At 39.8% G+C, this 15391-nt stretch overlaps 1 protein-coding gene across 1 annotated transcript in view; it reads right to left on the bottom strand.

The window, feature by feature from the left end:
• The window catches only part of LOC134206598 (protein gone early), a 280343-nt gene extending 266239 nt beyond the window's left edge, over positions 1–14104 (bottom strand). The window contains exons 1-2 of the mRNA XM_062682330.1: positions 13967–14104; positions 13455–13694 (exon numbers count right to left, since the gene is read on the bottom strand). The gene's annotated coding sequence lies outside the window, so the exon portion shown is untranslated. The remainder of the gene's footprint in view (positions 1–13454; positions 13695–13966) is intronic.
• Between the last annotated feature and the right edge of the window lie 1287 nt (positions 14105–15391).

The raw sequence follows: 15391 nt of genomic DNA on the forward strand, positions 1-15391 counted from the left end.
GCAAGTCGCTAGGTTTCGCAGGTTGCGACAGGATGATCTACGATGAATGACATCCCCGCAACTTCGACGTCGTGGCGCTGCAGGAGATTTGCTGGACAGGACAGAAAGTGTGGAAAAGCGGGCATCGAGCGGCTACCTTCTACCAAAGCTGTGGCACCACCAACGAGCTGGGAACCGGCTTCATAGTGCTGGGTAAGATGCGCGAACGCGTGATTGGGTGGCAGCCAATCAACGCAAGGATGTGCAAGCTGAGGATAAAAGGCCGTTTCTTCAACTATAGCATCATCAACGTGCACTGCCCACACGAAGGGAGACCCGACGACGAGAAAGAAGCGTTCTACGCACAGCTGGAGCACTGCGGGACGTCAAAATCGTCATCGGTGACATGAACGCTCAGGTACGAAGGGAGGAAATGTATAAACCGGTCATCGGACCGGATAGTCTGCACACCGTATCGAATGACAACGGCCAACGATGCATAAACTTTGCAGCCTCCCGCGGAATGGTAGTCCGAAGCACCTTCTTTCCCCGCAAAAATATCCACAAGGCCACATGGAGATCACCTAACCAAGAAACGGAAAACCAAATCGACCATAATCTAATCGACGGTAAATTCTTCTCCAACATCACGAACGTCCGCACGTACCGCAGTGCGAATATTGAATCCGACCACTACCTCGTTGCAGTATGCCTGCGCTCAAAACTCTCGACGGTGTACAACACGCGTCGAAGTCGGACGCCGCGGCTTAACATTGGGCGGCTACAAGACGGTAGACTAGCCCAAGAATACGCGCAGCAGCTGGAAGTGGCACTCCCAACGGAAGAGCAGCTAGGCGCAGCGTCTCTTGAAGATGGCTGGAGAGATATTCGATCCGCTATTGGTAGCACCGCAACCGCTGAACTTGGCACGGTGCCCCGGATTAGAGAAACGACTGGTATGACGGCGAATGTGTGCAGTTAGTTGTGGAGAAAAATGTAGCATGGGCGAGGTTGCTGCAACATCGCACGAGGGCGAACGAGGCACGAGACAAACGGGCGCGGAACAGACAAAACTCGATTTTTCGCAGGAAAAAGCGGCAGTAGAAAGATCGAGACCGTGAAGAGACGGAGCAACTGTACCGCGCTAATAACACACGAAAGTTCTATGAGAAGTTGAACCACGTGCTACAGCCTGACATGTGTGGGAACATGAACGGGAACCTTCTTACGAACGAGCGTGAGCTGATTCAAAGGTGGCGGCAGCACTACGAAGAAGACCTGCGATGTGGCAGACGAAGATGGCGGTATGGTGATGGACCTGGAAGAACGCGCGCAGGACATAATTTTACCTGCTCCGGATCTTCAAGAAATCCAGGAGGAGATTGGCCGGCTGAAGAACAATAAAGCCCCTGGGGTTGACCAACTACCAGGAGAGCTATTTAAACACGGTGGTGAGGCACTGACTACCCAGAGCGCTGCACTGGGTCGTTACCAAGATTTGGGAGTAGGAAATTTTGCCACAGGAGTGGATGGAAGGTGTCGTGTGTCCCATCTACAAAAAGGGCGATAAGCTGGGTTGTAGCAACTATCGCGCAATCACATTGCTGAACGCCGCCTACAAGGTACTCTCCCAAATTTTATGCCGACGACTAGCACCAATCGAGAGTTCGTGGGGCAGCACCAGGCGGGTTTTGTGTGCGAATGCTCCACCACGGACCAGGTGTTCGCCATTCGTCAAGTACTGCAGAAATGCCGCGAATATAATGGGACCAAGCATAATCTATTCATCGACTTCAAAGCCGCATATGATACAATCGATCTGGACCAGCTATGGCAGCTAATGCACGAAAATAGGTGTCCGGATAAACTGATACTGTTGGTCAAGGCGACGATGGATCGGGTGATGTGCGAAGTTCGAGTTTCAGGGGCATTCTCGAGTCCCTTCGAAACGCGCAGAGGGTTACGGCAAGATTATGGTCTTTCGTGTCTGCTATTCAACATCGCTTTGGAGGGAGTAATACGAAGGGCAGGGATTGACACGAGTGGTACGAAGTCCATCCAGTTATTTGGTTTCGCCGACGACATTGATATTATGGCACGTACATTTGAGAGGATGGAGGAAGCCTACATCAGACTGAAAATCAAAGCCAAACGGATTGGACTAGTCATCAACACGTAGAAGACGAAGTACATGATAGGAAGAGGCTCAAGAGAGATCAATGTGAGCCACCCACCACGAGTTTCTATCGGTGGTGACGAAATCGAGGTGGTTGAAGAATTCGTGTACTTGGGCTCACTGGTGACCGCCGATAACGATACCAGCAGAGAAATTCGGAGACGCATAGTGGCTGGAAATCGTACGTACTTTGGACTCCGCAAGACGCTCCGATCGAATAGAGTTCGCCGCCGTACCAAACTGACTATCTACAAAACGCTTATAAGACCGGTAGTTCTCTACGGACACGAGACCTGGACGATGCTCGTGGAGGACCAACGCGCACTGGGAGTTTTTGAAAGGAAAGTGTTGCGTACCATCTATGGTGGAGTGCAGATGGCGGGCGGTACGTGGAGGAGGCGAATGAACCACGAATTGCATAAGCTTTTGGGAGAACCATCCATCGTTCACACCGCGAAAATCGGACGACTGCGGTGGGCCGGGCACGTAGCCAGAATGTCGCACAGTAATCCGGTGAAAATGGTTCTCGACAACGATCCGACTAGAACAAGAAGGCGAGGTGCACAGCTGGCAAGGTGGATCGATAGGTGGAGGACGATTTGCGGACCCTCCGGAGATTGCGTGGTTGGCGAAGTGCAGCCATGGTCCGAGCCGAATGGAGAAGACTCTTATGTATTGCACAGGCCACTTCGGTCTGGCGACTCCGAGCAAGGTCGGGTACATACACCTAGTGCCTTATATATCAGCGGAAATAGTAGGGAAATTATTTGCCATTTTATGCAATGTTGTATATTTGAATGGTCATGAAATAGAACAAGTTTTGACTTATAAATATCTTGGTATATTGTTTGAAAAAAAATTGACGTGGAATTCTCACATAAAGGTCACTCCTCGGGGAATCCAAATGTTGACATAGCGGGCTGGTACTGTATTTTTTATTTTTATTTAGGCCGATACAAATATTTAAAATCTATTTTGTCTCCCCCCCCCCCTCAAATTTTTTTGCCAAAAAATAATATTTTGAGGAGGCAAAAAAATTCAGATAATTTTGAGGATTTTCAAAACATTCTTTAACAAATCTGAGGAGTTTTTTGATTTTTTTTATTTCAATATTTATTTTTATTATCCCCCTACCCTTGACCTTTTGCAGACCAGTAGGACAAACATTTAATTAAATATTTGTAACGGCCTTATTAGTAAGTAAAGAAACAAAGTTGTTTGGGCCTTTCTCGTACATTAGATATACTAAAAAAATTGAGTGAGAATTTCTTAGCGTGTTTTTTGTATATAAATCGTATTTTGGCCATAACTTTTGATCTAATAGTCCGATCTGGCCAATTTTCAATAGGAAATAATGGGACAGGATTCCCCGTCGAACTTATTGCAAACAAATCGGATCAAGATAAGTGCCTAAAAGATAAGTGGGTTTTATTTTGCACACATACAACACACACGCACACACATACACACAGACAGACATCATCTCAATTGGTCGAGCTGAGTCGATTGGTATACAACACTATGGGTCTCCGGACCTTCTATCACAAAATCGTGTTACAATTGGGTGTACGAGAAAGGCAAAACATGACAGTTGTGCGTTGCTTTCGAATCGAGTGGTGTGCCCTTGAAAAAGCGAATACATTTAAATTAGGATTCCGTGAGGAGTGTCCTTGAATATATTCAAACAACTTGTTTGAAGCGAACTAACTTCCTTCGTACAATTACTAATACATGGTGGGGCGCTAATCCCTCTGATTTAATAACACTTTATAAAACTACTATTCGTTCAGTTATCGAATATGGTTGTTTTACTTTTGGGAATACTGTTCAAACTTTTAACAATCTTCTTTTACTTTCATATATTGAAGTCATTATATGAAATTAATCCCACTAGTAGAATTTTGAGTTCAGTTATTTACTGTTCAGCTGAGGACATTATACCACTTTTATGAATTGGACATTAATAATGTTCATTCATATCGCCCATTTGTAGAATTATCTTTACTTAAAAATTTAAATATATCCCTAGCCATCTTCATTTGAAATTAGCTAATTCATTATTCGAACAAAAGTTCAAAGGGGTCAATTTTGACTAATTTTACTTTACCGATGGTTCATTATGTAGAATTTTTGCAGGATTTGGTGTTTTTCATAATCAGCTAGTTCATTTTTATAAGTTAAAGTCACCTTGTTCTGTGTTTTTAGCAGAACTAAATGCTCTATATTTTGCATGTTGTTTGATTAAAAATCAAGAACCTAACATATTTTTCATATTCTCAGATAGTTTAAGTTGTTTACATGCATTGAATTCAATAAATTTTAGTTTCAAAATTATTCGTCCAATATTGAAGCTCAAAGGATTATTCCTTAATCTATATACTAAAGATTTTACTGTAAAATTTGTTTGGATTCCAGATCATTGTAATATATATGGTAAAGATCAAGCTGATGCATTGGCAAATTTAGGTGTTACTCGTGGAATTATTTATAACCGAGATATCTTTCCGTGTGAACATTTTTCAAAATTAAAGAGACAGTAAATTATTAACTGGCAAATTTCATAGAATTCCTGGGATAAAGGACAATATTGTCATTCTATTTGTCCGATGTTAAATTGTTTACCATGGTTTAAAAATTTTCCTGTTGGACGAAATTTCATTTTTTTCATTTTTAAGGCTTATTTTGTGATTGTGGCATAGGATATGAAGATTTTGATCACATCCTTTTTGTTTGTCCCCGATATATTTTACCGAGAAAAGCATTCATTGATACTCAGGATATTCTGTTTCAGTATCCATTTATTCGTGACATTTAAGCTTATAAAAATATAACGATAATGGAACATATATTATTCCTTTTCTTAATGTTTGTGTTTGATACTTTTTGTTTTTACTTTTTTCTTGAATTTGAGATAATGCTTCCGAAGGAACCTACGTTAAAAAGGTTTCGTGTCTCTATGAGAAAGAACTCGAAAAGAATTCACTCAAAGCGGTTTTTCAAAATCTGTTAGTTAAAATAAACAAATAGAATATCGGTTCAAAAACGTGACTAAATCAGGTTGAAAACGTGATCAAATCTGGGGTAGACAAATTTGGGTCAACACTGTATCAACATGCAATAATAATGGCTTCATCTTGGCGGCAAATCATTGAAATTTACGCTGTTTAGTTTTTTTTCCGCGCAAAAGTGCATAAAAAATGTCTGTGTAGGCGGACTACGTGTGCCAGCAGCCACCGCAGAGTCCTTGTGGCTGCAAGAAATACTTGACGATCTTCAACATCAACTAGTCGATTTCATTACAAAGGTCCTTTAGTTCAACCTATTCAAGACTTAGAGTTTGGACTAGGATGATGCTTTTACTGCTTTGTTTGTAAAACTAGGATTAACCGATTGTGCAATAAATAATAGTATGATAATAGATAAGTGAGTGATGGGGGTCCCGTAGCGTAGTTGGCTACACGTTCGCCTTATAAACGGACGGTCATGGGTTCGATTCCCAGCCCCTCCACCCAGGGGCGACTCGTCCATACGTTCTACCTGTTCATGGAACAGGTAACCATTTGTAGGTCAGAAGTAAGAAATTAATATCTTGGCAATTAATGAAAAAATATAAATAAATTACTCAGTAAATTTTTAAACAAAGCTTCACGTAATATTTCCAATGATTTTAACATCTAAGCATCTAAAGAAACAAAATATTTCGTAGGCAGATCAAGTTAACGCCACATGCGTGGCGTACAGTCAAATTGCAGCTAAATGTGTGTTTCTCTGAAAACCACACCCCATCACATAGAAAGCTTTTGCCAGTCGTACGATCTATAATGAAGAACCAACAGCAGCGCTGCCAGAAGTCAAATTTAAAGTTTTGTGCCATGCACGGAGATTTGAGATTACACATTTTATGTTTTAAAATCACCCATCTTGAATAGCTATATGGAGCTGTCAGAAAGATGAGTGATTTCAAGTTTTGTTAGATGCGTGGAAAGTACCCACCTTGGGTTAGCTCATATTAGTTTTCGATGTGAGTGTATTCCATCCTCTTATGGATGAAAAATAACTTGTTGTTTTTCTGATGTTCTGGTTCTTCGAGGTTTCTGTTCTGGTCCGCATTTATTTTATTAAAATACCAAAAAAATAAAAATAATGACATCCTGAATATTACAGGTAAGTGCTGTGTGATTTGACATTTTTATTTAGCTTATGGAAAGTTTCTTTATTTGTGCAGAGTTTGAAGTTTCAAAGTAACTGCGGGTGTTCTGATATAAAGTTTTTCTGTACTCTTTCTAGAATATTTTCTGAGAGAAAATATAGATTCAATATCATCCTCATCTATAAGGACGACCAAGAAATGGACATTTAACCGGAAAACGAGCGTTCAAGAGGATTCTGTGGAATTATGTTAATGCGATCTAATTGACTTAAACTTGTGAATACTGTTTTTTTTTTAACAAATCCAGCTTTTTACGAGTCGGTGCCATAATTCTTTGAATCACCCCTGTTGACATATGCTGTGTCCACTATAATTTTTATAGATAGATCTTAGCAATCGGTGATTCGTTGAAATTTTTTGTCGTAGCATTAAACTGTCAAAAAATAACGTCACTTGAAATTCGAGCATGCATCTAAAACTTGGTTTTATTTATATTCCATCTGTGTTAAAACATTCCTACATTTTTCTTTGTTTTAGGTGTTCAAAATATAAGTTTGGCAGACGCATTTGGATCAATAATGATTATTTAATACAAGGACACAAGCGTTCTACCTATTGCTGTATCAATAGAGCAAAATGCTTAGTTCGGACATTGTGTGATCCTTCGGAAAACCTAAAAAACTATGGTTTTTAAGCGTCATTTGAAGAGTTACAAAATAAGAAATGATTCGACTCGTGAATGAGATCATTGTTCATTCAAAACGTTAGGTAGGCATCTTATGGTCTTATGCAATATGTACTAGTTATAGAAGAGAGTTCTTATGTGAGGAAGAACGAAATGGGATAAACATTTTTTCTCACATCCGCAAACTTTAACACCAACGACATGGCAAATAGCAGCGAAAGGTTTACGGGCAGAGGCATAACACCAACAATAACACGGGATGCTCGGGAGAATGGACAGTATTGCATAACATTTATATAATTAAGAACGATCCGTAATTACAGGCGTGGTATTGATCACTGCAGGCCTAATTTTTTAGTCAACATCCAATGGAAGATCGTAACCCTTATTGACACCGGGTGAACACTACACTAATCTTCCTTTGTCAAGGCATTTTGTCAACATTTTCCTTTATTCATCAAATTGAATCAATTAAATGCCTAAAATAGAAGAATAATTAGCATATAATATGAAAGAAAATCAAAATGCGTGTGATTAGTTGTTTTTGGAAATTTGAATTGAATTTTCTTGTGTTGATTACAAATAAACAACTTAATAAATCTTGTTGGTAACGGAAAAATCAGAACTCTTCTTCATGGCTACCAAGATTTTATTAAAATGTAAGTACACAGCATATGTCAAATTCGATTCACCCCTTGATAATTTATGGCTAGCGTAAAAAGCTGGATATGTAATATGCTTGGTTTGTAAGTTTCAGAATTATAATAAATAAAATAGAAGGGCGTTGTTTATTGTACGTATTCATTTTTACAATAATTAATTATTAATCAATTTTAAGAAACGCTCAACACCGTTAAATTCTTTGACGATGGGTAATTTTCATCCATCAACAGCGAAATTTTGCTTCAAGAAAGTGGGTGAAAAGTACACATCAGATTTGACGTACAAGCCTTCTTCCCACTTATGGGTAGAGCCACTGTACTCACCTTGTGGGTTAGTCCACTTATCTTGAAGGTGGGTGAAAATTCACCCACTTCTGAGTATTCCCATTTCTCCGTGTGACAAATGATTTGAAATAATTTCCTCCTTCTTGGTATGCTCACTCGTTCTCCGCGCGCAGAGAACCAGCGTGTGCGTTGCCAGCTTTCTCCGTTTTCTCACATCATCCTCTTTCGCATGCGAAGCAAGCACGTTTAGATGCAAGTTCTGCTATGCGCGCAGGAGTCAAACCCGTTCGACGCGCTGCGAGAACAATCAACGACGCGACGCACCTTCTTATAGACTCGATCGTAGTGTCGGGCTGTGCTTTGCCGAAAGGCGCACCGCGCACGCTTTCGCGCCGATGATTGGAAACAGTTTGGTTTTCTTTTGACGTATGACTACGTCTGTGTTTTCTATATTGGGGTACACTTTACGATTGCGAAAATCGGGGACCGTCACGAAAATATGATAGACTTTAAACTTTAATATCCAAGCCGTTTCTCGATGGATTTTCAATTTTTTTGGACCATTCGATCAAGGATGAGTCAACGCTTCTTTGTATTTATTTGAAAATACTGATTTTTAACTATTTATTATCGAAAATTCATAAAAAGTTTGGAAATAGGTAAACTAACCAATCACGTACATGCATCACTAGCACAGACATCAAAAATCAATCACTTGCGGGTTTGGATCTAATCCTCAGTTTGAACAAGATTTTACGCATAGCAGACGCATCAAAGCGATCGTAGCGGAGCGGACACAGCATCACGGAGGCGCTAATAACATTTTCAAAGAAAATCTATCGCATTGGTGGTGGTGCTCGATGTGTTGCTGCAGATCATTCAACCTCAACGAACCAGAATTTCATATGAAGAAAAGGTTGACCATAAAAATAGCACTGTGGCGATCCCGCACCGCCAGTGCCGATGCTGAAAATTTATTACAAATTGTGGTGTCAGTTAGTTGGAAAGGAACATTGGGAAAAGAAAATTGGTTCTTCTCAGGACCAACATTTTATAAAAAGAAAGAGTTAATTGCGAAAATGGACTTTTTCGGTGGCATCGGGTTTGGCGTGGTAGCTTGGTTGCTGTTAGTGATTCCATCCATTAAAATTTTCTACATCATCTCCCTCCGACGCGCTATCAAATTCGCTATTTACGATTGAGTTTTGAAGTTTGAAGAAAGTTTATTTCGGATCAACTTTCTTTTGTATAAAATCCATAGAGACGCCACCTTTGTGAAAACTATCTACCTACAGCAACTACCTATTAGTGAACGTCGCTTGGACAGACAGATGTCAAGAGATAATGTTATATGAAGAAACTTCGTGGGCCCCTCCTTAGTCGTGTGGTAAGACCCGCGGCTACAAAGCAAAACCATGCTGAGGGTGGCTGGGTCCGATTCCCGGTGCCGGTCTGGCAATTTTCGGATTGGAAATTGTCTCGACTTCCCTGGGCATAAAAAGTATCGTCGTGCTAGCCTCATGATATACGAATGCAAAAATGGTAACTTGGCTTAGAAACCTCGCAGTTAATAACTGTGGAAGTGCTTAATGAACACTAAGCTGCGAGGCGGCTCTGTCCCAGTGTGGGGATGTAATGCCAATAAGAAGAAGAAGAAGAAGAAGAAACTTCGTCTTGAGTCAAATTTCTGTTGTCATTCCTCGCAACAATACGCATCTCAGATAAACAACATCTCATATTGTTAAGAAAATTATTTTGAGCTTTTCAGTGGAATGTCTTCACTTATCATAAGACGAGTTTGTACAATCCCATTGAATTCCACCACTTAATTGTATCTTGACAAATACGTATTTCGACCTCAACAGTAAGGCCGTCTTCAGTGTCTCATCAAGTCGAGTCAAGTACGAGACACTGAAGACGGCCTTACTGTTGAGGTCGAAATACGTATCTGTCAAGATACAATTAAGTGGTGGAATTCAATGGGATTGTACAAACTCGTCTTATGACAGGTGAACATCTCATAACCAAATTCAGAATCTTTCGAGAAAGTTTCATTGGATTCTTAGAATTTGTCATTCTCCGAACGGTCCGTTGTCTGTGGAAACCCGATCGAAATGGCTCGCGCGCGCCGAAAAGCAGCTTTCTTATATCTAATGAAGTAATTCCATTAGCCCCGCCCTTTCATTAATCGTTATGAGTGCACATTATATTTACACCATATCAGCTCACAAAGGGGTGGGGCTTACGGTTTTGATTTATTAAATACAAGAAAGCTGCTGTTCGGCGCGCGCGCGAGCCATTTCGATCGGGAAGGCGGTGCGACATTCGATGCAGCGAAGCGGACACAGCAGCACGAAGTGGGTGGCAGTGTGGCAATGCTGCAAATTTACACGATTGGATTGGATGCAGTTAGTTATTGGAATGGGAATTGGGAAAAGAAAATTGGTTCTTCTCAGGGTCAACATTTTACGAAAAGAATGAGTTAATTGCGAAAATGGACTGTTTCGGTGGCATCGGGTTTGGCGTGGTAGCTTGGTCGCTGTTAGTGATCCCATCCATTAATATTCACTACATCATCCCCCTCCGACGCGCTATCAAATTCGCTATTCACGATTGATCTCATAACCAAATTCAGAATCTTGCGAGAAAATTTAACAGAATGCTTTGAATTTGTCATTCTCCGAAGTCCGAACGATCCGTTGTCTCAGGAATCCCGATCGAAATGGCTCGCGCGCTGAAAAGCAGCTTTCTTATATCTAATGAAGTAATTCCGTTAGCCCTGCCCCTTCATTAATCGTTATGAGTGCACATTACATTAACACCCATTTCAGATCACAAAAGGCGGGGCTTACGGGTTTAATTTATTAAATACAAGAAAGCTGCTGTTCGATGCGCGCGAGCCATTTTGATCGGGATTCCACAAAGAGCGATTTGACATTTAATGCAGCGGAGCGGACACAGCAGCACGAAGGCGTGGGGTGGCAGTGGCAATGCGGAAAATTTATTTCAAATTTTGGAGGCTGAGCGAAAAATCATCAGGTGGCGGTCGGACAGTTTCAACGCAAAGCGCCGGCAAGCGTTTAGATGCTGTTAGTTATTAGAAAATCGCATTGGGAAATGAAAAATGGTTCTTCTCAGGACCAACATTTTATGATGAGAAAGAGGTTATTGTGAAAATGAATTGTTTCGGTGGGATCGGGTTTGGCGTGGTAGCTTGGTTGCTGTTAGTGATTCCATCCATTCAAATTTACTGCATCATCTCCCTCCGATGCGCTATCAAATTTGCTAGTTACGATTGAGTTTTGCACTTTGAAGAAAGTTCATATCGGATTGTCGGATCAACCTTTTGTATAAAGGCCTTTTTGGAGGACATCATCCTCAAAAATTGACGAAATAAAGGAGAAATAAGCAGTGGCGTGAAACCAAACGGAAATATATTTATTTGCAACGTTTGGTTTTCGCCCGCGATGTAAGCGTACGTGGCAAAGTAAGGTTTGTGATGTCCTCGACAGAAAGCCAGTCGAGTGGCTTTAGCGGCCGATGAGTCATGTTAATTCCACGGTTAGAGACTCAAAGTCCATCCAACTGGGAACAACTAATCGACTTCTTGATTCAGTTGGCCCCCGAGCAGTTTGCTCAATGTTAATAAAACAACACAAATTATTATGGCAAATACCATCATTTTCGAATAGCTACGTAGTCCTACGTCACCTTTGCGTACAACCCGATTGAGCTGCACCTTTGAGTTTTTTCTCGTGATGAATATGCAATGCATCAAGAACAATATTAAATTAATGTTTGCGTTTTCAAAAGAGACATTAAATAATGCTTTTTTAAGAATACTCAAAATAAATCAACATAGAGAAAATGGTATAGTTTTCACTAAATTTGAAATTTGAAATTAAATATCTGGAACACATTTCAGCTTCTAAATGTGACTCATTGGTCGTCACAATTTGGGGTCGCATCAAACAATAATTGTATAATTATATATTATAATTATTATACTAATAGTGGTTAATAACATTTCTATCATAGCAACAAAATATGTGAGACTATAAACGTTTAAATATTAGCGGCGATGGAACCCGTGTACCCTGAATGGTGGAATGAGCCGATATGAAAGATCTCTATTCTGAGCAATATCCAGTTATTGCCCAACTGTTACCAAGTTAGATTTTAGACGATTTCCGAGTCTAAAATTTTAAGTGCATCTAAAATTAAAACATGTTTGTAACAAAAGAGAAAAATAAGTCATTTATTGTTTTGTAAATCTTTTCTATTTAAATTGTTTTTCTAATATTTGGTTAAGTTGTACAAGAAAAGGTTGTAATATTAGATTAAATGCCCAACTTTCATGCGAAACCACTCAGCTTGATGATTTTGTTTTATCAGCATGGTAGAACAGGTGTAGCAAAAGTCCACGAGACGCCCCTGCCTCCACCAAGCCCTTGTCAGTCGCCTGAGGTGCAGCCATACGGTGGCGTTTTAGGGTGCGCGTCTTACCGACACGGCTGCCCGATGACGACTGCCAAATTGTTCTTCTCGGAGGCATTCCTCCAACGTACCCGGATAAATGGCAACCGAACTATGCAACAAACAATTGGATACACGATACGGACAAAAGGACACAATGGACTCACGATGAGATGGACCCGGCAATGATAACAACAACGAATGTCTAAAAATAGATTCTGTGTGGATTCTGTACAGCAGAATACCACAGTAGATCACGGCACAGTAGCGGTTAAGAAACACAGAGTGCCTACCAAATAAAGAAATGAATAAAAAAAAATAGATAAGTGTAATAAAGTTAACATTTTGAAAATATTTTCTGCATACTGGGCCCTTTCTACGCCCCTGTCCCTAAGTACTAGAACTTTGAATTTGTAACAAATAATTAATTCACAATAAACCTCAGTTGAAGCTACTGTCGTTTTCACCTATTGTCTTATTTTAGTATCGCATTCTAAGATTTTTTATGGAAATTATGAAGAATTCTCCCGAAACTTTTAATAAATTTTTCTTTTGCTTCTCGATAAAATTTCTGTTAAAAATTTAAAAGAACTGGAAACAGTAAAAATTTTGCATTGAAAGTCTGACGAATTTCCAGAGACTAAATTCCATTTTTTCGTTTAAACTACAAACAACTTTCCGTGTAAATTATTTAAAATATACTCTAGATAGGTGTTCCAAAGAAAAACATCAAGAAATTCGCTTTGAAATTCTAAAGAATTATCTGTAAAAAAAACTCCAAATAATTTCACGTGGGAATTATGAAGAGAAGAACTTTTGCTGAAGATTCTTAATAATATAAACCGAAGAATTTTTCGGTGAAATCCCAAAGAACTTTTAGAGGAAATTCCGTAGAAATTTAAGTGAAAATTCTGAACAGTTTTGCGTGAAAATGGCAAAGAATTCCGCGTGGAAGTTTCGTATAATCTTCTGCGGAAGTGGACAAATGTGTTATAATTATCAGTTTTCACTAATGTAGCAATAAGTTTAGTCTGTACATACCTTTGTAATAGTCGATCAGTAAGGAATCTTACGCCTTATACAAACGTGTAAAGTAAATGAAGTTAACTCAACTTCAAACCACATTCCACACCGGCATTGAAATCACTTTCCGGCACTGTTTTCGGCAGTTAGCAGCCTCAACACCTTTCCCTCTGTCGTCACTTCTGCTATTTTTTTCTTCTCTTTCAACAAATCTCACTCACCACTGGCTCAAGGAAACCATTCCGTGGCATCGGAATCCTGCACAGATAAGTAAATAAAAAGGAACGATCCCACTTTGAAACACTCTTCCTTCACTGGCAACGAAGCATGAGGACCAGGTAATTGAACACAACCGTGACGAACACGGGAAGAAGAAAATCTTGCCAGCCACCCGCTGGAATTCACCGTCCTCTAGCACTTCCCCAACAATCGAACGAATCGAATATTGTTATTATTGCTATTGATGTTCTCACAATCCAAACGAGGAGCTTCTGGTCTTGTCCAGGCCCAGCTTCCCAGCATCGACGCACCCGAGATATGATCCGAGAAGAAAACCACTCAATAACACAGCAGCGGAAGAATAAGAAAAGTGCATCCACACAACGATCGAACTTTGAATCCGAATGACAGAGAAGAGCGAACTACTACCGGTTTTACGCGTCCGAACGGAAGAACGGCTGCACTTGAACTGAAATATTTCGGTCGCGTGGAAAGCCAAAACGAACGGAATGTGAGCAGTGTTGCCGCGGATTGTATCGCATCAACAAGAGATCATTTTGAAAACTCAAATTATTAAACCATTTACTGCTTACGTTTATCTACAAAATTTCCATATTGATATTATTTTGGTTTATTAAGTTTTAATGCTTCATCTTTTGTATACACATATGTCTAAAACAAAAGAAAACAATACCATAAAAATCATATCAGATAATATTCATGAAGAGTATTTTGTTATATGGCATCCCTGTAAATATGCAATTCCAGGATGGAACTCACCCAGCAAAAGATTCTCTCACCTCACCACCTTCAAAGTGAGTGCCTTTTTGTTTTCAAATGAGGTTTCTTTACTAGACGATGAAAGTGGCCTATTTTCAATCTGAAGACCGGATTATTGAAAACTTTTGTAGAAAATTTCAACAAGATTCAACAATGTTTCAATTATTAGATTTTTTGGAATTTTATGGAAGACACGCTTTGAAACTTCAATGGTTATTATCTCAGTATGCGAAAACACAGTATAGGACTGATATGCGAATGGGGGCAGTGTAGTATGCTACAGTATACTGTATTAGAGTGAATAATCACTTTGAACAAAAGATATTTTAGTTACTAGATAAAGATTGTAGACATTCATCTAGTAACTAAAATATCTTTTATTTGAACGTATTGCGAGAAAACAGAAATCTTCTTATTTGGCGGAGCAAAGAAGAAGAAGAAGACTGAGTTTCGGAAACTTCAAATTACATGCACTGTGTGAAAATGTTGATATTTCTTGATATCAAGACAACTCGAGAAGTCAAAAATGTTTCAAAATCACATAAACATACGACGAAATGCCTTGAAAGGAACATACAACTTTTTGAAAAAATAGAGCGACAAATAACACTCGCTTGAAGTTACATATTAGGGGTATTCACTTAACAGCGTAAGCAGCTGCGTATCTGATTATTGAAATGTTTCATACGCAATCACATGGGACATATTTCAAATCACCTGTGAAACATTTCTATAAACAGATACGCAGCAACCTACGCCGTCAAGTGAATCCCCCTATTTTCTTTGTTTTCGATAATCAACGTTCACACCGAAAACATAAACCAACATTTTGTTCCCGTGGATCAAGTGATTTCACATTTGCGGAACTACTCTCCGACAGTCAACTGTCGAACCTGTGCACTCAGAAATTAATTTATACTATATAGTTTAAAAGTCATTCTAAATGGCTATTCGCC

The sequence above is a fragment of the Armigeres subalbatus genome, chromosome 1, assembly GCF_024139115.2.
Source record: "Armigeres subalbatus isolate Guangzhou_Male chromosome 1, GZ_Asu_2, whole genome shotgun sequence".
Classification (NCBI taxonomy): Eukaryota; Metazoa; Arthropoda; class Insecta; order Diptera; family Culicidae; genus Armigeres; species Armigeres subalbatus.